This window comes from Diachasmimorpha longicaudata, chromosome 7, assembly GCF_034640455.1.
Source record: "Diachasmimorpha longicaudata isolate KC_UGA_2023 chromosome 7, iyDiaLong2, whole genome shotgun sequence".
Lineage (NCBI taxonomy): Eukaryota > Metazoa > Arthropoda > Insecta > Hymenoptera > Braconidae > Diachasmimorpha > Diachasmimorpha longicaudata.
Genome location: NC_087231.1, coordinates 669,081 through 684,584, shown reverse-complemented (window position 1 = coordinate 684,584; position 15,504 = coordinate 669,081). Strand labels below are relative to the sequence as shown.

The following is a 15,504-nucleotide window of genomic DNA, read 5'->3' as shown; positions in this document are numbered from 1 at the left end:
ATCACGTGGCGGTTCAACACCTTCTAAGATAGTCCCGAAAATTTTCTCTACGTACATTTCCACGTTCATATCATTGAAACCTTGCGCTGTGGCTTCCAATAGATATTCATGATAATTTAATTGTGCTTGTTTGGGTTTGGGTTTCTGTTGACGCACCCATCTTTTCAATCCAAATTCCAAAATTTCAATGGAAGTAACAACTTTTGTTACAAGAAAATTTTTGATCCCATATGAAAATGGGACGCCTGGCAGATGTGAAACATCGTGTGTGTACAAGTAATATGCATAAAAGATAATATTATTACAGGAATTAAATATAGCCTAATGAAAAAATGAAGTATTACGAGATTCTTACAGTAAATGGTAACTTTATTTAATCAACATTTATTTACATGATATAAAAATTCGATATTAGTATCAAGTTGCCACAATTTAAATATTTTCATCTGTGGCTTCAATAATAGTTATATTCGATTTTTCCTCTGCCGGTATTACTGTGACGATTGGTCGATGATAACTAAAGTACGTTACAAAAGTATTGGATGAAACACCATCAAGATATCTCACAAATCTATTGTTGTTTCATATTTGGTAGTAGATTCTTTTGGATCGTTATTGATTTGCCATTGAAATTCTTTTTGAAGAAATGTCATTAATGGCATTGATTCAGCTCTTGCAAAATTTACACTGAAATATGCAGCTAAAAATAATGGTAGTTTATGTTTATTCGTTTTAAGAATTATTGAACCTGTTTGACTATAAGGAAATAACCTTTCATGTAAAAATGAAATGAGATGATCCATTTTGTTATTAGGTGAAATGTATACATATTACAATCATAATTAATTCACTTCCGTCTTGTAGTTTAACATGTGAAGAACACATATTTCCAATAGAGGCAATAGTTTAAAATAGTCTGGTACTATTCGATTAATAAAGTCTTACACAACATTGATAGTATGCCTTGTGTTTAACTGATCAGGGTGACGTCCAGTTTCAATAATAGTATTTTGTGATCCTTCGGATGATTGTTGGGAACTGAAATATTTAAAACAATATGATATTGAAATACACAAAAAAAAAAAAATTTTAAGTGTGGCTTCAATATACTCATGAACTCAAATCTTAGTTAATTATTGCAATATATGACTAAGGATTTGCAAATATAAATTTTATTAATAAATTTTTCTATATTAATTCCTTCATGAATAATAAAAGAATACTTAATTGAAGATAATATTAATATAATTTATATAAATTATTAATATGATTAATATGAATATAATTAATTAAATATAAAAATATAATAATTACATTTATGGAGACTTGAAAAATACGATCTACTTACTGATGACTTGGTAGTATACCATAGTGTAGTTTCACTTTCTTTGCACAAGGTTGATCACTTTGATCTTCTGAGTTATCACTGTCACACATATTTTATTGTCAAAAATTAAAATGAAAAATTAAATAAAACGCAGGTTATGTGTACCGTAGTAAAGAACAACGTCGAACTGAGTGAGAAGCCACACCGTACACTCTACTACACAGAATATAGATAGGCATACCATAGTATAGCCTGGCGAATGCTCGCCACGGCAAGTTTCGCCACGCCAACGATTCAGTTTAGGGGTGCGCCTATAGATGTTTCACATCAAAAATGAACTTATGCTTGTAGCATAAAAACATGAAGACTTAAATGCTCAAAACATATCTCATTATTTTTCCCACTTGGAGCCCTACAACTTCTATTCGAAAGGTTTTTCGATTATTACCCACATTCAATAGTTATTGGGGTGTACACTTTTATCTCGGACAGCCTGTATATTTCGTATGTAGTAGAGTGTACGGTGTGGCTTCTCAGTTCGACGTTGTTCTTTACTACTGTACACATTACCTGTGTTTTATTTAATTTTTTATTTCAATTTTTGACAGTAAAATATCTGTGATCGTGATAACTTAGAAGATCCAAGTGATCAACCGTGTGCAAATAAAGGGAAACTACACTATGGCATACTCCCAAGTCATCAGTAAGTAAATCGTATTTTTCATGTCTCCATGAATGTAATTATTATATTTTTATATTTAATTCATTATATTCATATTAATCATATTAAGATTAATAATTATATAAATTATATAAATATTATCTTCAATTAACTATTTTTTTATTATTCATGAAGGGATTAATATGGAAAAATTTATTGATAAAATTTATATTTGTAAATCTTCAGTCATATATTGCAATAATTAACTAAGATTTGAGTTCATGAGTATATTGAAGCCACACTCAAAATTTTTTTTCTTTCTCTTATGTATTTTAATATCATATATTTTTATATATTTCAGTTCCCAACAATCATCACAAGGATCACAAAATATTATTATTGAAACTGGACGCCACCCTGATCAGTTAAACACAAGACATACTATCAATGTTGTGCAAGACTTTATTAATCGAATAGTACCAGACTATTTTAAACTATTGCATCTATTGGTGGCATGTGTTGTAAGGAATTCTGAAGGAATCCCTTTGTAATCTGGAGTAATATAAAATTTTCGTGACTAAAAAGAGAGAGAGAGAGACTAAGCCATTCAAAATTAGGAATAAGGGATTCAATTAATTAATTTAGGCGATCCGATACATATATTTTTGCGCTTTTAGTTTAATTAAATTTCGGGAATAATAAAATCATTCGTTATGTGAAATTTAAATTGCGTTTTGAGAATTAGAATTTACGTTCATTACATTTTGCGAATAATTGACGCGCCTCGCGGTTTTACAATTTTGGCTATTGGGTTCAAGGGGAATTATTTCGATTTTAGGCCAAAATATTACCGAGCCACGTAATTTATTTGATTTGAAACCCTTCTTTTGTTTTCGCGGAAACGTGTAGGTGCAGGTGAAACACTGCCGCTCACATAAGTGAATCGACGGGGTAGGATGGGTTTTGTGTTAAAGTTTTAGGGTGGAAGGCCACGCGATTAATCACGACCATTGCCATCGCGTGGATTGCCAAATGGTCGATTTACGTTTAAGTTAAAAATTAGGGGCGATAGTAAATCGCGAAAATATTGTTTTGTTTTTAGACAAGTAATTAAGTTTCTCCCAACCCCGGAGATCCCGAGAATGCGACCGCGGAAATAAAAAATCAGGTAAGCGGACTTTCGAACTTTGGCACCGAAACCTGTGATTACTGGCCGTAGCTCAACTCTGCGTTACCATAACGCCTGGAGCGCTACGCTCCTGTCGGTCGCCATGCGCCAACCTGTCGCTTAGCAACAGTCTCTACGCAGGCATCGCCGACATAACCACGTGTCGCTGCTGCGAAGTAAATTACTTGTTAAATTATTGATAATTAATAGTTAGGTGCGATCGGACCATCACCCAGAGGACATCGGATCATTAGGACAACCCATTGAGGACCAATCGAAGCCTAATCGACCCTCTATTCGAGCGATAGCCGATATTATCTCCAAGTGCGTATACGTCGTAACCGTGAGTCTTTTGTTCATTGTTAATAATAATTATTAAGATTTAGAATAATTCATCCTAGATTCTCAGCTCAGGGTATTCTTCATCGGTTCGTTTAGTTTATAAAGAGATTGCTCTGTGCGGTAGAGCCTAAATAACGCCAAAATTGTTGGGAATGCAAAGTTATCATTGCGCATGACTGTTGCGTGACGTCATGTCACGTGTAACTCCTGTAACGGTTCAGTAGTAAAGGACCCTCGAATCCGTCGATACGTTATTAGAGTGTACTCCAATTTATATTACATAGTTTGTTAAATATATTCACTGTTTTATCATTTATAGTGAGGAATCGTAAGGTATTATTTCCTACACCCTGCTAACAGGTTATGGGCCCAGATTTCGCCAGTTTTCGGTTTTTTTTTGGGTAATCATCGAAGAGATAATTTTGGTGTGATTCCTCGTGGTTTGGTAGTGTTCAATTCGGGAAGACCGTTGGCACGATAGACAGAGACAGTGATATACAGTTAGCTACAGTGTGGCATACGGAAAGACCGGTGCGAATTATTGGAGTGAGAGAGACAAGTGTATTCGACTGTTGAGGACGTGAAGTAAAATGAGTGACGGCGGAGAAAATATATCCATAGATTCTTTACAAAAAGACATTTATGATACATGGAAAATCCAGATGGAAGCAGTGTTGGTAAAACACGATTTATTTGATTACGTGAATGGTATGAGGTTGAGGCCCACGGATGGAGAAACTGCAGAGTGGGATAGAAAGGACAGAAAAGCTAAAGCAGACATTATATTAGCAGTGAGTCGTTCTGAAATCAAACAATTAAAGGGTGCAGAGACAGCACGAGATGTTCGGCTTCGTTTGGAGCAGTTGTACCAGTCGAGAGAGCCTGTTAGAAAAGCCACATTGTCGAAGAAGATCACGCAGGTGAAAATGAAAGAAGGAGAAGATGCGTTTGATTTTCTCGGGGAGTTTTTCGATGCAGTGGACAAATTGGGTCAGATCGGTCTTGAAATAAATGAAGACTTGTTATCTATTTTATTATTGTATAGCTTGCCAGAGTCTTACAAAAATTTCAGATGTGCCATGGAATCACGTGATGAGTTGCCCAGGCCGGAGATTTGGAAGGTCAAAATATTAAACGAATGGGAGTCTAGACGGAACAAAAGCGGTGAGCCAGAGAACGATGCGTTGTTCGTCAGACAGAGAGGTTTCTCGAAGTTTGGGCAAAATAAACAGAGTGTAAATAAGAACCGAGGTGAAAATTCACGTGGTTTTGGAAATTATCGAGGACACGGTAAACAAGGTGAGACGAAGAGTCGTTCGGTTTTAAGTGGTTCTCAAAGGGGCACAATACAGTGCTATAGATGCCATGGTTTTGATCACGTTGCCAGAGGTTGTCGCGTAACGTTAGGTCGGCAATCAGCTGGTCAAACTGAGGAGAGGCACGATCGAGAAGAAGTTGCTGCTGGGGTTTATGAGAAGGCGTTCTTCAATGTTGAATCCTCGACGAGTGGTGAGAAGTGGTGTCTCGATAGTGGGTGCACGTCACATATGTGTGCGAACGGTAACATTTTCCAAAATCTAACGAAAGTAAATAGGTCGTTGAGCCTTGCAAATAGCAATGAGACAAAGATTGACGGTGTTGGTATTGTCAAGTTGAGAGTTAGAAACAAACAAGGTAGTCAAGTGTATAGTTTAGAGAAAGTTCTTAAGGTATCCGATTTAAGAACGAATTTATTGTCGGTCGCCAAAATTACTGATCATGGTTTTGAGGTGATTTTTAGACAAAAAGAGAGTTTAATTGTTGATAAAAGCGGGAAAATTTGTATGATTGCTGAGAGAGTTGGTGACTTATATTATTTGAAAAATGCCGAAGAGGTAATTATTGTTGAGTCATGAGTGTTTCCAAAGAATAGTTTGGAGGAATGGCATCGTAAGCTCGGGCATGTGAATGAGAGAGATTTAATGTTGATGATAAATAACAGATTGATTCATGGAATAGAGATTAAGTCAGGTGAAAAATTACAAAGTTGCGAGACCTGTGTTCGAGAGAAACAAACTAAGATTTCTTTTCCTGTATCGAGTGTAGGTCGTACTGAAGAGTTGTTGGTAATTGTTTATACCGACGTCTGTGGACCAATGAGTTGTGCAAAATATCTCATTCAGGAATGAGATATTTTGTTACTTTTGTAGATGATAAGTCAAGGTGGAGTCAGGTTTATTTTGTGAAACGGAAATCAGAGGTATTGCAAGTGTTTCAGAGGTACAAGGCTGCAGTTGAAAATTTTGCTGGAAGGAAAATCAAGTTGTTGCAATCTGATAATGGCACAGAGTACCGGAACAGAGCGTTCGATGTTTTTTTGGAGAAAAATGGAGTTGGAAGGGGATTAACAGCGCCATATACGCCCGAACAAAATGGAGTTGCGGAGCGTTTGAATAGAACATTGGTTGAGATGGCGAGGTGTATGATGAGAGAAGCTGGATTGTCGCCGATTTTTTGGACAGAAGCTGTAAATACAGCGTGTTATATTCGGAATAGATGTCCGACGAAGATTTTGCACGGTAGCACACCGTTTCAGGTTTGGACCGGAAAAATACCGTCTGTTAATTATTTTAAAGTTTTTGGATCAAAGGCGTTTGTTTTGGATAAGACAAAGAAGGATAAGTTTGATTCTAGGTCTTACGAGTGTATTTTTGTTGGATATTCAACAGAATCGAAGGCTTATCGATTATGGTGTCCCCAGTCTCGTAGGATTGTTGTGAGTAGAGATGTTCGATTTATTGATGGATTACGATCGAACAAAGATTATGGAGAAATTCTACACGAAAATGTTAAAGTGGACAGTTCAAGAGACACGGATTTAGAGTCTAAACGAGTGCAGGTCAGGCTTGAGGAGGTGGTCTCTGATGACGAAAGCGTTGACTCATCAGAGGAGGTTTTTAAGTCACCTGTCGCTCCTGCGGCTTGTGAAACTCGTCCGGAAATTGCTGTTCGGAGAGCTAGGGGTCGTCCTAGGATTATTCGTACGGGTTCAAGGGGAAGACCAAGAAAATTGTTCAACAGTCTCCCTGATTACGAGAGCGACGACCAGTTTGAGGGGGACGAGAAGGTTGATGATGACGGAGATGATCATTTTGCAAACTTGGTCATTGCTATGGATCCTTTAACCTGGGAAGAGGCAGCTGTATCGTCTGATGTGAATGCATGGGAAGCTGCCATGGACGATGAATATTTGTCGCAAATAAGGAACAAAACCTGGGAGGTCGTTGATGGTCCTGCCGATCGCAAGGTCATCGGTAACAGGTTTGTTTTTAGGACAAAATTTGATGATTCCTTGGCTTCAGGAAAGAAGAAAGTGAGATTGGTGGCAAAGGGCTGTTCACAAAGACCTGGTGAGGATTTCCATGAGACGTTTTCGCCGGTGGTAAGGTCGACGTCGATTCGTTTGCTTGCCGCGCTTTCGGCTGAGTTTGGTCTCGAGGTTCACCAGATGGATGTAGTCACAGCTTATTTAAATGGAGAATTGAACCAGGAAGTTTTTATGGAGGTTGCGAATCGGCTAGAGGCTACGCTGAGCAAGATATTGTCTGGTCAGCGAGTTGGTTCGAGAAATGAGATTGTCCAGGATCATGGAGTTCTTGCTACGGCTAGAAAATGGTATTCGGCGATGAGAGGTACTGGTCGAAAGGTGTGTTTGATCCGTAAAGCGCTGTATGGTCTAAGGCAGTCGGGTCTTCAATGGCATCGTCGTTTAATAGATGAACTGGGTCAAATGGGTCTTCGTTCGTTGGCACAGAATCCATGTTTATTTATCACAAATCGTGGTGGTGAAATTTTGTTGGTTGCCATCTACGTTGATGACATAATGATTGCGACTAGAGATCTAGTATGGATGCAGAAGGTTAAGAGGAGACTCGCACAAGTTTTTGAAATGAAGTATCTGGGACCGGTTAAAAATTGTCTGGGAATGGAGTTTTTCCAGAGCAAGGATCGACATACTGTAAAGCTAAGAGAGGCGTTACACAGAGGCTTTTCTTGGGCGTTTTGGGATGACAAATTGTAAGCCAGCAGCAAGTCCCATTGAAGTCGGAATTAGGTTGTCAAAGCCTGAGATTCCAGATGAAGGCGTCATGAGAGTTTATCCGTACCAGCAGTTGATCGGAGCTCTAATGTATTTGGCAGTGACGACACGCCCGGACATATCGTTTTCGGTAAATTATCTTAGTCAGTTTAATTTGAATTACAACAAGTCACACTGGATTGCTGCTAAGAGAGTGTTGAGATATTTAAAGGCCACATTAGGTTTCGGCATTTTATATCGAAAGACAGGTAAGAGTCTTTTCGGAGTTGTTGATGCCGAGTGGGGTACTTGTCAGGATGATCGTCGGTCATACACAGGATATGCATTCATCGTTGCTGGTGAAGCTGTAAGTTGGGAAGCGCGTAAACAGCGTACCGTTGCTTTGTCTAGTACCGAGGCCGAGTATATGGCTATGGCTGAGGCCACAAAGGAGGCGTTGTATCTTCAGGGATTATTAAATGAAATTGGGGTAGCTACATCTCCGACAGTGTTGTTTAATGACAATCAGAGCGCACAAAAATTAGTTGAGTCCCGTGCGTTTCATTCTAAAACCAAGCACATCGATATTCGACATCATTTCATCCGAGATGCTTATGATCGACGGAAGATACTACTGAAGTATATGAAGACCGAGGACATGCCAGCGGACGCGTTAACCAAGGGTTTGAGTGGACCGAAGATACGAAGTTGTTTCGGAATGCTGGGAATAACGGACAAGACCGTTTGATCGAATTAAAACTTTGAGAGGAGGTGTTGGGAATGCAAAGTTATCATTGCGCATGACTGTTGCGTGACGTCATGTCACGTGTAACTCCTGTAACGGTTCACTAGTAAAGGACCCTCGAAACCGTCGATACGTTATTAGAGTGTACTCCAATTTATATTACATAGTTTGTTAAATATATTCACTGTTTTATCATTTATAGTGAGGACTCGTAAGGTATTATTTCCTACACCCTTCTAACAAAAATCATGCAGTTACGTCTTATTACGTATTACGTTTTCTTATTGCTTAGCGATTATTAAACCACAAGCCATGCCAGGATGACGCAATACTCGTGACCTTGATGATGTCACGTATGTTTTGGCAATTTGGGAGGATATTCACGTATCAAGGAAATACTTTGCGCTAGTCGCCTATATATTTGATTTTACGTTATTGCCTTCTCGAAATTTCGAGTCCTTTTGTACATTTGTGCCTTATAGTTTATTTATATTCCAAAAATTAAAACTTATTAGGGTTTATCGCTAACGGGTTTATTCTATTTTTTTTATGTGCCTTAGGCCATTGCGGTTACAATCCGCTGTCAAAAATGTCAAATAATTTGTTGTCCTTTTCGTATGACTTTAAATTCGTTTATGTTACGCGCCTCCGCGAGAATCTCCCGCGTATTTTCCCTCGCCAAGGACGCGCCTCCGTATAGAGTATATCCCGCGTCCGTCGTTTTAGCTTTTACGTGTTATGCTCTCGGAGTCCGTATGTTTTAGGGCTTATGTTGCGTTATTAATTTTATGACGGTTTAGAATTTATTCAATGTATCAATTAATAATGGGTTAAGAGTTATAGAATGTAAGGTGAATTTTCGTGAACATTAATATTATTTAGCCCGACATTAAGACTCGTATATTTTCTTTTGTTTTATTTTGGTTTTTGATGAATTTATTGTATTAGGTTAGTTAGATTAAAGTTTGGGCCTCTCTCTCTCACAAAAATATAGGGATTATATTTACATTATAATTAAGATTTGCAATATTAGAAAAAATTGTATTTTTGTCATTATGATCGGAAACTGAAAAATATAGTTCCGTAAAGAAATATTAAATATGTGTTGAGTTTTGAGTTTATAGAATTAATAGCCTGGTGACCAGCATACCCCGAACCACCCCTCTCTCCACAACCTACATCCTGAGCAGCGTGAGCAAATACCACCTTTCCCTTGACCTTTTAGTCATAAGTTATTAAGTTTACGTTTAAGTTAGAATTTTTAGTTCGTTGTCGTGAGTTATCCGCTTCGATTATGTTTTTCGGTTTGTTGTTCCCGTCAAGGCAAAGAACAACTGGTGCCCTTCAGAGCATTTGTTCCGTTTTTGGACTGTCAAGGGAAAAGGGCGGGTTAACTGGTCCATTTTTATGGTAGTAAAAATCTACCACGTTACAGTGTGCTTCACATGTTAAACTAGAAGACAGAAATGAATTAATTATGATTGTAGTATACATTTCACCTAATAACAAAATGGATGATATAATTTCAGTTTCACATGAAAAATTATTTCCATATAGTCAAATAGGTTCAATAATTTTTAAAACGAATAAACATAAACTACCATTAATTTTAGCTGGAGATTTTAATGTACATTTTGCAAGAGTTGAATCAATGCCATTAATGACATTTCTTCAAAAAGAATTTCAATGGCAAATCAATAACGATGCAAGAGAATCTACTACCAAATATGGAACAACAATAGATGCTGTATTTGTGAGATATATTGATGGTGTGTCATCCAATACTTTTGTAACGTACTTTAGTTATCATCGACCAATCGTCACAGTAATACCGGCAGAGGAAAAATCGAATATAACTATTACTGAAGTTACAGATGAAAATATTTTAATTGTGGCCACTTGATATCTTTTGTCACTTCATTATAGTTAGGCGGTCCTAACCAGAGATGCAATCAGCCTCTCGGCCATTTTACACACTGCCTTTCGGCAGCCGTCTAGTCGCTGCTCTCGAGTATCTGTGCCCTACGAGCTAACTCATACAGCCCCTTGATCCCGTCCCTGTCGACGCATATATCTGTGCATGTAGACCCAAAAAGATCGCACCGGACTTCATCGAGCCCGCTGCATCTTGTGCATAGGTGAAGAGGATCTTCCTCCGTCAACCCGCATTTTTTGCATAGGGGGTCAGTCCCCTTGCCTATCCTTGATAAATACAGAGCCAGGGGCCAGTGTCCAGTGATAAGCCCCACTATAGCGCGGAGCTTAGCCCTGTCTAGGCTCAACAAAGTCTCTGGGATCTTCCTAGTGGGTTTTTCTAGGAAGGATTTCGTATGCCTGGCACCCGTCTCCGAGTCCCATCTCTCCACAATCCTCCTAGCCCCACGCTCCTTGACCAGGTCCTTCACAAAGCCGGTGTGCACGCCTACGTGCTCCACCTCTCCCCGAAAGGCCCTGTTGCTACCGTTCTTTGCTAGCTCATCGGCTTTCTCATTGCCTTTGATGCCAGCGTGGCCCGGAATCCAAGCCACCTCAAGCCGATTATTTACGGCAATTTCCTCCATCAGCTCAACCCATTCACCCACTAACTTAGAGCAACACTCATACCTGAGTATTGCCCTCAGCGCGCGCCTGCTGTCTGAATAGATGAAGATCTTTTTGCCCTTGTCCCCTCTCTCCAGGATCATCCTGGCGCAGGTCCGTAGGGCAGCCAACTCAGTCTGGAGCACGGTTGCGTGCGAGTCCAGCCCAATGGTCCTCGTTATTTCGGGCCCCTCTGACCAGACCCCCGCTCCTGCCCGTCCGCTCGCCCGTGATCCGTCCGTATACCAGACTAGACCGCGGGGCGGCGCCCAGTCCGCATCCTTTCCTGACGGGGTTTCCCCCCACCCAAGGTTGACGGAGAACTTTCTGCGAAAGTGCCATCTAGGTCTGCAGGCGTCAGCACCGCGCGACAGTAGCCCTTCCAGCTCTCCGTCCGCGCGGAGGACACTAGCATGCCCATTCCTGGCTCCCTTCCACGTTCCCTGCAGCCGCAATCTTGCAGCCGCTTTTTTCGCCTCCTCCCTTATAATCAGGTCTGGCCGTTGCATGAAGAGGCCTCCGGGGCCTCCAATGCTGAGCTCGGGGTCGTTCGAAGGGCCCCTGTTATGCCCAGCATCGCAAGCCTACCCACTCTGTCCACCGCTTTCCTGTGGCAGGCCTTATTCAAGGCCGTCCACGACACTACGGTTGCATAAGTAAGCTGTGGGGTCATTATGGCGGGATAGATCCATTTGACCATCCTCGGCCTTGGACCCCATGTGCATCCAAACATACGCCTGCATGCCCAGTATGTCATAGTGACCTTATTGGTCTGCATGGCGATGTGCTTTTGCGAGCTGAGCTTCTTGTCGAGCCAAATACCTAGGTAGTTGACTTCCCCAGAGAACTTCAGTTCTGTGTTGTAAATGCAGGGGGGTTTGACGGCAACCCTCCTTTTGTTTGTGAAGTGCACCATCTCCGGCTTTCCTGGGTTTACCCTCAGGCCCTTCGATGTGCACCACTGCTGAACATAGTCCAGCGCCTTCTGCTTCTTGCTATGTAGCATACTCGCGTCCCTGCTAGTTACCAGCAGTGCCACATCATCCGCATATGCCACTGTCCTTACCCCCAGCTCCTCAAGTCCAGTGAGGAGGCCGTCGACAACCAGGAGCCACAGCCGAGGGGAGATAACCCCCCCCTGCGGGCAGCCCCACCCCACCGCAGCCCTCGCCGCACTGTCCCCAAGCGTGGAGTGGACAACTCTAGTTCGGAGCATGGCGGGTATCCATTTGGTGAGTGACTCCTCGATCCCAAATGATGCCGCCGCTTTCTCCATCGTATCAAAGGGAGTATTATTGAAGGCCCCCTCTATGTCTGTAAAGACACCCAGGGTATCCTCCCTCCTTTCCTTTGCGTTTTCCATTATGCCTACCAAGTGGTGCAGCGCAGTTTCAGTTGATCTGCCAGCTTGATATGCATGTTGTGAGGAGCATATTTGTTTAGACCTCAGTGCCCCCTCCTTAATATGCCTGTCGACCAGTCTTTCTAGCGTCTTCTACAGGAAGGAGCGTAGACTGATCAGTCTGTAGGCTTTTGCATTATCATAGCTGCATTTACCCGGCTTAGGGATGAAAACAACTCTGACTTCCCGCCACCTGCTGGGCACATAGCCCAATGCTAGGCAGGCCCTCAGTGCCTGTATCAGTCTGCGCAGGAGCAATGGACTCCCTCTTCACAAGAAAGCCGGATATATCCCATCCGGACCTGGGCTCTTGTACATTTCGAAGGAGTCCACCGCCCATCGTAGCCTGTCCAGCGTTACTATTCGGATGGAATTAGCGGAATTATCTCGAGAATTCCTTCCACCCCCTTCCCATGACAGGATCCGGTCCGCCGGTCGGTCGGTCGATGCTGCGTTGGGGTGGTACCTCGGTGTCGTTGATCATGGCTTCTCGTGTCACAATCTCTCCGATGGTTTGAACCCACGACCTGTTCAAGAGTCTCATACTCTATTACAGTCTCCAAGTTTAGGGGTCTTCAGTTGTTCTTCCTAATCTAGTCTCTGGAGTCATTTCTTCAGGTCTTATTCGGGAGTCTTTTGTGTTCTCCTGGTCTCCCGTTTATGTAGTCTCCGGGAAGTTTCAGGCAAGCTAATACATATGCCGGATATAATTTTTCTTATGTTACTCAGTCTTAATTCTCCTTATCATAGCTCCAAATACTGATAGTCAAGGTAACTATAAGGCACTCCTATCACAACGTCGTGCTGATGTTTCTCGTTTCAGCTACGCAGTATTTCTTTTACTATTCTCCCCTTCGGGCACTTCTCGACGTTCAAAACCGTATGGTTTCATCCACCAGACGGCTTTTGCTCTTCGGATGACATAACTTCGTTGGGATCATTTCTCAATCCGAGGTTAAAAACATAATATTTTCGTCGGCGGCTTCCTCTCGACGTTCGCCACAGTGGGCATTCTTTCAGGATCGGCGCAGCGATTCCCCAATGGTTCTCTCATTTCTGGTTGAGCAGGTCCCAGGGGTATTTCCTGTATTTTCTCCCCAGGTATGGGCACGGTCTACCCAAAGGGTCACTTCTAGGCTCGTATCCCCCCGTAGGGCATGGTTAGCTATTTCGAACGTATATTCGACTCTCTGTGGTTCTCTCATCCTCCGGATGGGCATTCATTGGCCGGCTCCGTCTTTTGGATCAGGTGGCCAAGGAGGTTGGCCTTCAGGAATTTCACCAGGCCTTCCGGATCCCGCATAGCGATTTGCCGTAAGGCATCATCAGTCCTTAGACTGGCAAAGGGATCAGTGGAGGGTGAGGATGTGGGTTCAGGGATTGTTGGGGTTGGGGAATGAGTCTCCAGGGGTGGAGCATCAATGAGGGATGCCCAGTCGACTGCCACTTCATCAGTCGATGACGGCGCCCTAGCAGATGGTCTGCTCCTGGTATCCTTTAGATGATCCATAATCATGGATTTGGGTGTAACCTCCGTGGCGGTGGTCTCTTGAGCTCGCTGGGGTCTTGTGGACAGAGACTGTCGTTGTCTCGGGGTACTGGATGTTATGGTACCAACTCGATTAGCCGTTGGGGTACAGCGTTGCCCTCCCTGCGATTGATTCTTGGGAACTGTAACTAGATTCCTGGGAGGGTTGCTGGACCTCGTGGGCGGAGGGATCTCTGCTGGTGATATCCGTAGGCGAGCCAGTCTCTTCCTAGCTTCCTCATGGCGTGGATCTTTGCGAGGACAAGCGAAGGTGTCTACGCCCCAAGCTCCACATGCTGTGCAAAAGAGGTGAGTGGAGGTACTAGGACAGTTTGGCCATCCATGTCCTCGCTCTCGGCACCTGTGGCAACGTACGGCCTTCTTGGTGGTCGGGTATGGTCTTGCTCTGGGGCATGCCCCTGGGTTGGTCTCCATGGGTGTTGGTTCTTCATGTGGAGAGGTGTCCTAGAGAAGTGACTCTTTTGATCGAGTTGACTGGGGACGGTGTGATGTAATCCCTTCTAAGTCCCGAGATGGTAGCCCGTCCCCCAGGGTGTCTTCCTCAGCGTGTAGCTCAAGGACATCCGATGAGGTCTCCTCCTCGACCATATCAAATGGAGGCAATTTGAAGGGCTTAGCCTCTTGTTGGGTCGGTCCCTTGGGCTCCTCCGATGGGTTGACCGGTGACGGAGCACTGATAAGGTCAAGGGATGGGGATAGGTTAGGGGAGTTGGTTTCCGGGATCAGGTGTTGGGGATTGGGAGCGGGTGAGCTCTTAAGCGTACTGGGTATGGTACCGTGAGCAGGGGTTTCAGGGATGGGGGTGCTATGGAACATCTCCACTCTAGGTGGCAAAATTGAGGGTGTTGGCAGCTCCAGTATCTTGATTGGGTCCATGTTGTCCAAAGACTGATCGTCGTGGCTAGGAACCGGACAGGGTTCGTGATCCGGTTCAGCAGCTGGGATATCCTCACAGCGAGGTGAAATCTCCTCCATGGGAAATGGAGGCATTTGTCGTGGAGGGTGCTCTGGCAGCTGATTTAGCAAAGAAGTTGCCAGGGTGTTGAGTGCACTTATTAGGCCAGGACTGTGCCTATCCAGAGCCCAAATCCCCTGACGATAGGCCGTGAGTGGGGACCACATTAGGGCTGCCGCCTCTGAGGGCTCCTCATTGGGGGCTTCTACTGAAGTCTCTGCCGTGGGAACAGGGACTTCTATCTCCTGTGGCGTCACCTGATTCTCCGCAGCAGCGGCATTTAGAGTCTCCGCCGGGCGGCAATCATGTCTCGGTCTCCGTCCTTCGAGTCCATAGAGTGTGGTGGCTGTGGAAATATATTGACGGAGAGTGTACATTTTATACTTAGCTTTACTCCAGAGGAGGTAGGTAAGATGTAAGATCTTGCACCGATACTTCCCCGTTTTGTTTCCCTGCTAAGTCCACCAGTTGGTAGCGGGTTCTCCAAATCTCCCGGGAAATGACATATGGGCCTTTCAAATGGTGGCACAAGCGTAGCAGAAAAATGCTTGGCCGCATTTGACAGAGGATGGGAACGTCGTACCACTAATTCCCCTTCCTCGAACTCGCGATCCCGCCGTCTCAGATTGTAGTAACGGGCCTGCTGCGCATGGGCTTCGTTGATGGCATGGATTAAGGTTTTACCAAGTATCTTCAACCGTCTCATGCGATCCATCCA

The 15,504-nt window shown here is 43.1% G+C and overlaps 1 protein-coding gene and 1 long non-coding RNA gene across 8 annotated transcripts in view; both read right to left on the bottom strand.

The window, feature by feature from the left end:
- The window catches only part of LOC135164261 (uncharacterized), a 59,965-nt gene that overhangs the window by 33,278 nt on the left and 11,183 nt on the right, over positions 1–15,504 (bottom strand). The gene's annotated exons all lie outside the window — the stretch shown is intronic.
- Positions 406–1,502, bottom strand: LOC135164263 (uncharacterized). Its single transcript, XR_010299261.1, has 3 exons — positions 1,349–1,502; positions 772–1,038; positions 406–700 (listed from the first exon to the last, which is right to left on the bottom strand). It is a non-coding gene; the product is annotated as an uncharacterized LOC135164263 (long non-coding RNA).